Source organism: Chiloscyllium plagiosum, chromosome 2, assembly GCF_004010195.1.
Source record: "Chiloscyllium plagiosum isolate BGI_BamShark_2017 chromosome 2, ASM401019v2, whole genome shotgun sequence".
Classification (NCBI taxonomy): Eukaryota; Metazoa; Chordata; class Chondrichthyes; order Orectolobiformes; family Hemiscylliidae; genus Chiloscyllium; species Chiloscyllium plagiosum.
Window position 1 is genome coordinate 141,378,288 of NC_057711.1, and position 7,188 is coordinate 141,385,475.

At 40.6% G+C, this 7,188-nt stretch overlaps 1 long non-coding RNA gene across 1 annotated transcript in view; it reads right to left on the reverse strand.

The window, feature by feature from the left end:
- Window positions 1-591: 591 nt before the first annotated feature.
- Window positions 592-7,188, reverse strand: part of LOC122564716 — a 17,847-nt gene continuing 11,250 nt past the window's right edge. The window contains exons 3-5 of the long non-coding RNA XR_006315980.1: window positions 5,664-5,742; window positions 3,499-3,634; window positions 592-3,095 (exon numbers count right to left, since the gene is read on the reverse strand). This is a non-coding gene — a long non-coding RNA (uncharacterized LOC122564716). The remainder of the gene's footprint in view (window positions 3,096-3,498; window positions 3,635-5,663; window positions 5,743-7,188) is intronic.

Genomic DNA, 7,188 nt, shown 5'->3' on the forward strand with positions numbered 1-7,188 from the left:
CAACCCAGAACTCTAGAGGGCAGAACTGGAACACAGAGTCATAGAGACGTATACCACAGAAACCGACCCTTCGGTCCAACTAATCCATGCTGACCAGATATCCCACAACCTAGTCCCACCTGTCAGCACCCAGCCAAAATCCCTCCAAATCCTTCCTATTCTTATACCCATCCAGATGCCTTTTAAATGTTGCAATTGTACTAGCCCCCACCACTTCCTCTGGCAGCTCATTCCATACACGCACCACCCTCTATGTGAAAATGTTGCCCCTTAGATCTCTTTTATATTTTCCCTTCTCACCCTAAACCTATGCCCTATAGTTTTGGACTCCCCCACCCCAAGGAAGAGACTTTGTCTATTTATCCTATTCATGTCCCTCATGATTTTATAAACTTCTGTAAGGTCACCCCTCAGCCTCTGACACTCCAGGGAAAACAGCCCCAGCCTGTTCAGCCTCTCCCTATAGCTCAAATCCTTCAACCCTGGCAACATCCTTGTAAATCTTTTCTGAACCCTTTCAAGTTTCACAACATCTTTCCGATCAGATGGAGACAAGAACTGCACGTAATTTTCCAAAAGTGGCCTAACCAATATCCTATACAGCTGTAACATGACCTCCCAACTCCTGTATTCAATGCTCCGACCAATAAAGGAAAGCATACCAAAATGGGTACCTCAAGAGCACTTTCCTCCTGCACTTATGCAACAAACCTAAAAGAAGAAAACACTACATGACCAGACACAGTAGTGACCATACTGTAGATTAAGGACATATCAGAAACGACTAACTGACTACTCAGACCCCTAGGAATCAGTGATCCACAAACCGGTAAACACCTTTCACCAACTCTTCACAAAAGCTAAGGAACCGATACCCACATCTAACAGCATGAACATAATCCACAAGATACCCTGCAAGGCCTGTGAAAAACACTACATAGGATAAACAGGAAGAAAACAGACTATGCGAGTGTTCAGTTCCCCACTACCAGTAATCTCTCATTTCCACCCACACAGACAATGAAGGACACAAATTCAACTGGGACAATGTAACCATCCCAGCAGAGGCAAAATAGAGACACATGAGAGAATTCTTTAAAGCCTTTCACTCCAACTGGAACTCAATCAATAAACATATTGAACTGGACCCGATATACAAACCATTCACATACAGAACCAGAAGTACCGGAAAACAGACACATAAATACCAGGCGGGACAGACCACCAACGCTTCACCAGAGGCGCACTGACGATGTCACCTAGTGGTGATTAAATGGCTGCAAAAAAACACATCAGCTCGGAAAACAAATCTATGACCTCACCCACAACCTGAACCACAAATCTTTTTCAAAAACTCTAACCTCAGTAGGTCACAAGATTAATTTAAAATGGATCCCTTCCTTCATGGATACCCTTTAGCAGCCCACATGTAATTTATGTTTTAAAGGAGCCAAATTTAACTAGGATTTTTTGGGTTAAAGAGAGTATGAGTTTACTAAAATATGAGAAAAGATAACATTCAACACATGCAAACATGGATTAGAATTAAAGTCAAAAATATATGAATCAGTCTTTGGCTGGTATCTGATTGTGAAATGCTGTGATCATTGAAGTGAGTGATACTAATAGCACTGACTTTAGCAGTGTAGTTTTTTTTTTGGTTCTGCAATCAACTCAAAGGAGTTTTTCTCGTTTCTTTCAACAGCGTCTTTGCTGAAGACTTGTTTTCAGCAAGAGAGAGTTTATTTCTTTTTACCTGAAAATTGAAGGGATGTCTAGTGACAATTTTCAGCTGAGTCCCTTCACTGCACACTTCAGCAGAGTGGAACTTGAACAGTATAGCACACCAGTTCGCTAGGATACAGAAACCAGAGGTTACAGTAATGCCCTCTCGTGTTTTCATGAAATGGCATGTATTTTGCCCAGAACTGTCTTTCTTCCACCTCATCTTACCTGCAGTCTGTGACACAACCTACTGAACATGGCTTCCTGCTGAGGATAATCAGTCCTATAGCCATAGGAGATACTGTTAATGTTTTCAAGGCTGCGTCTGCTAGTGCATGTACATATGCAGTGTGCACTACCTTTTAGTTGCACAGACAAATGGTCCTGGAGGATGCAGCCCATGGCTTGGGAGGTGAGGGGAAAGGTTGGGACTGGGGATGGATGGATGGTTGTGAGAGAGTGCAAAAGAGTGGAAAATCTCCTGGCTCCTGGGCCAGTTCTCTCTACTCTCCTCAAGAGCCCCATCTGTTCTCACCCTACACCCTCACCAGCCCTGTCTGTTTTCTTCCCTGCCATCAGCCCATCCATTGTCTCCCCTTGCATGCCCTGCCCCATTCCGCTTCAATGTTGTCCCTGTTCTGTGCATGACACAAAAATGTAGAGTGTCTGGAAACTTGTGCATTGGTGTTTGAGTGAGCATGGATGTGTAGTTGTTCTGCAGTTTCATTGTCAGCAGACACTGCCTTTTTTGAATGCTACCTCTTCTCTTGAAGTGTCATTGTCTGAGGTTACCTTGATATTCATCGGGTGTGATATTCAGGACTCCGTAATCATGCAGGGATTTTCCAAACAACCACTGAATTTACTTTGCTAGCCATCTTTTGGCTTGCATATTCTTCTGGAAAAACAATTATTTTAAAGTTCAACATGTCCATATAGTAATTCACAGTTATGATCCATTGCAGGGTGCAATGTCCCTTTAAAGTTCCTATACTCAATCTCCTGAGTAGCATTGAACTGATTTCCAACAGCTAGGCACCCTCTGGCAACTCCTTTCTCTTTAAATCTCGACAAGAATAATCTTTTCAAATTGGGAGTCCATTCTCACCAGTATTCTGTTTAGTGGTAAACACAAAGTCCTATTTCCTGTGCTTGTCATAGTAGCAGGTATTTTAATCTTCCTCTGCATGTCTCTTAATTGGTCTAAGAGTTTGTGTCCAGAAAGATAAGCTCCCCTTCTTTCGTTTCAAGATATAAATCCTGGCATTGACTTTCTGTTGGTATCAATTTGGGTCTCCAACCTTTTGATATCGAAATCACATGGACTCATCTCCAGGCAGAGTTTAATATGATGTAGCCATCCTATTTTACTTTAAATTAGGAGAGAAAGTTTTAAACTTTATTTTAAGTAATATCACATATGGAACAATAGCTCACATACATTGGCAAATTCAGCACCTGGTTATTTCTCAAAAAAAAAGATTAATGTAAAACAGAAGACTTCTTTCTTTCCTGTAATATTGCCATCCTCTCTTCTAATGTCCCTAGTGACTTGCTGTTCACCATTGTTGACTTCTCGCTCTGGCTTAATAAATTATGCACATTTGTTGATTCTGCACCTTTTAAAAAAAACTTACTGTGTACTGAGACTGGAGTTACCAAAAGCTGAATTTTAAAAATCAATGCTTCATAACTAAACAAGTAACAATTGTGATTTTTTTTCTATGACTGCTCGAAAAAAGTACCTAAGAATGCACATTTAAATAAAAGTACCTAGAATCTCATGGAACAACTCTTCTCTGCATTCTAAATGGGGATCAGTAAGAAAGAAATCCTTTTGAAAGAAATCCTTTAAAACATGCCTGTTGTGGTAATCCAAAATGCTTCGAAACTGTATTCACTGTTAACTCTAGAGAGGCATGAAAAATGATCAATTAATTGCAGTTCTTGATACAATAATGGACAGAATTTGACCCATTGTCATATTGTATTACAGCAATGCAAGCCTTTAAGATCATATCCAATGTGCACCATTTCTAGCAGCATACCTCCACACTGAAAAGTCAGACCAGATTATACATATATATGTGATAATTGACTTCTTTAAGTCTTATGATGCACAGGCAAGGATACTACCTGGTCTGCTATGTTACAGCAGAAGCTGCACTCTTGATTCAGAGACAGAAGGCCTTGGGGTTCAAGTTCCATTCCAAAGACTTGAGAACACAATCCTGACAAACATTTCAGTATGATAGAGGGAGTGATACAATGAAGAGACATTAATCTAGTCTATCCTCTTGGTGGGATCGGAGGGGAAGGAACATAAGATACCATGCCACTATATGAAAATGAGTGAGCAGGGGAGTTCTCCTTTGTATCCTGCCAAATACTCATCCCTGAACCAGTACCTAAAACAGATGATAATTATATGATTCATCATTTGTGGGACCCTACGTACAAATTGGCTGTCATATTTGTCTACATAGTGACTACACTTCAAAGTATTTAATTGTCCATAAAGGATATGGGCGGCATGGTGACTCAGTGGTTAGCACTGCTGCCTCACAGCACCAGGGACACACATTTGATTCCGGCCTCTGGCAACTGTCTGTGTGGAGTTTGCATATTCTCCCCGTGTCTGCGTGGGTTTCCTCAGGGTGCTCCAGTTTCCTCCCACAGCCCAAAGATGTGCAGGCCAGGTGAACTGGCCATTCCAAATTGTCCATTAGTGCATTAGTCAGAGGGAAATGGGGTCTGGGTGGGTTACTGTTCGGAGGGTCGGTGTGGACATGTTGGGCCAAAAGGCCTGTTTCCACACTGTAGGGAATCTATAGCTACAGCAAAAGTGGTATAGCAGTAATGTCACCAGCTTAGTAAACTTGAGCCCCAGGTCAAAGGTATTTGGATAGGAGTTCAAATCTCAACATGGCAAATAGTAAATTTTAAGGGCGGCACGGTGGCTCAATGGTTAGTACTGCAGCCTCACACCACCAGGGTTCCAGGTACAATTCTAGCCTTGGGCATCTGTCTGTGTGGAGTTTGCACATTCTCCCCTTGTCGTTGTGGCTTTACTCTGGGTGCTCCGGTTTCCTCCTACCGTCCAAAGATGTGCAGGTCAGGTGAATTGGCCATACTAAATTGCCCATAGTGTTAGGTGCATTAGTCAGAGGGAGATGGGTCTGGGTGGGTTACTCGAGGGTCGGTGTGGACATGTTGGGCCGAAGGGCCTGGTTCCACACTGTAGGGAATCCAATCCAATCTAATCTAGCTATTAGGCCCGAGGCTGTGAAAGACAACACATAAATACAAGTTCCTCCTCTTCTACTACTGGGTTAGATTTTATGAGAATTAATACTATCACTTGGATACTCTATCATTTGAACATGATAAAAAGTACAAATGCAAAAGGTCAGTTGATTTGATGACTACTTGTTGCTAAATTTCTTATTTCCGATGCTCAGTTTATGAACTTTCAACAGCCCCAAAGAGGCTACTCTCTTGATAATATCTGTTCCAAGATATAGCTCACCTTTGGTGAGTTTACAATTTGAATAAGTTAACACTTCCAGGGATTTTCCTATTTTAATGTTTTATTACAAGGCTCGTGCCATATATTTGCATAATCTGTAAAATTGGAAATATTAAAAACTCAAGTTGAATTTGGTATGTTGTTTCTTTATGACTAGTAGTTTCTAAACAATCACCAGTCTCATATAATGTCATTTGTATCTGCAGAACTGAAGGATTAACTGTGTTCCTTACAGCATGCCTGCAGTCTGTTCAAAGAATGACGAGCTATCGTATAGCTAATATTGTGCCAAGTGCATGCAATTTTTCTTTCATCATTTTGCAACTTCTATTTGAAGTATTACAATTCTAACATCTGTCTGTCTGCAATATCCAAAGCTAATTTCCACATCACTGTGGTCCATATTTACCATAGTGTTCTGGTGCTGAGATTCCACAGGGGTCTATGTTCCCAATGCAATGATGCTGGTCAGAGTTCTGCAGAAGCCTCTAAGGAAACAGCATAAAAACTCTTTTTTTAAAAAAGTCATTTACACACTCCTGAATTTAATCTGATGTTCTTTGACTGCATAAGTAATCAATTTTATCTCCTTTTTCAATTATCAAATCAAATAACTCAAGTCCAATTTGGCATGTTCTTTCTTTGTGATTGTAGTATTTTCCAATCAGCAGTCTTATACAATATGATTTGTATATGCAATAAGTACTATTATCATCATTGCACTTGAAGTTTGGTTTTCATTTTTTGTTGAGCTATGTTTGCCAGTCGTAATAATTAATGTAGAACGTGTTTAAATGTTTGGTTGATTTTTCTATCCCAAATCAAATTCCTCCTGATATATCTGTTGTATAAGTTTATTAACTTTGCTTGATATTATCTTGCAAAGATTAAAAAGCCCTGCCTTTCTCATTAATTTTATATCTTGGTAGGACATCAATTAATTTTTCATGCTTCACTCAGCCAAATGTTTTCTCAATCTAAGCAGCATAATTAAACTGCTCTTTTTGCTTCTGTTTCCTGCTCACAATCAATTTTCATATTGAATATTCTTTTCTGCTCCTGTCCCTGCATTGTTCCCTCTGCTTCTGTAACTCCATGCTTCTTCCTTTAGTCTGTTCTCAGTGTAACTCATGAACCTTTATAAGTTGCTATCCTCCACAGAATGTCCTCTTTAATGTTTTGGCCATTTCCCTTCAAAGAATGTTGACCTCCTCTATTCAAGGACCATCTTTCCTGAAAATGGTTACAGATGGAGCCCATTCACCCTGAAGCGTCCTTGCCAGCTCTCTATAGGAGTATTTACTCTAGCCTTTTCACTATTTACCTGCAAATTATGTCTTTAGATAAATGATCAAATCCCCTTACTACTTCAACTGAACATGCCTCATTGTATCTCAGATCCAAACTTCTTATTGCAAATAATTTCCACCCTGCCATGCTGTTGTTAATTTTTAGCAAACATTCTTTTGCAACGTCAAGTTCCTCCTTATCTTCCAGAGCCCCGATTTGAACACATCTGATTAAATTTCCACATACAGAGGAATCTTGATTATCCGAATGAGATGGATGGGAACTATTTTGTTAGGATAATTGATTATTTGGTTAATTGATTCGATGCCTCTCGTCTGTGGCTCAGAGTTTTCTGAAGTTGCCTTTTTCTGCGCTCTGCCTGCCTTGCTCCTTCTCTCCATCTCAGTGTTTGTTTCTGAGCAGACACACATTTGTGTATAAGGGACCTGCAGCATTGCTGAAGCCTCTTGCCCATTCCCCCACCAGACAGGTTTGACTTTTGGCCTGTACAGGACAATGTTGGAGAGATTATCTGGGGAAGAGGGGTTTAGGGTACACAACTCAAGGGACAGGGGGGGGGGGGGGGGAAGAGAAAGGGAGAGAAAAAAAAAGAGAGGGAGAGAGAAAAAGAGAGGGAGAGAGAA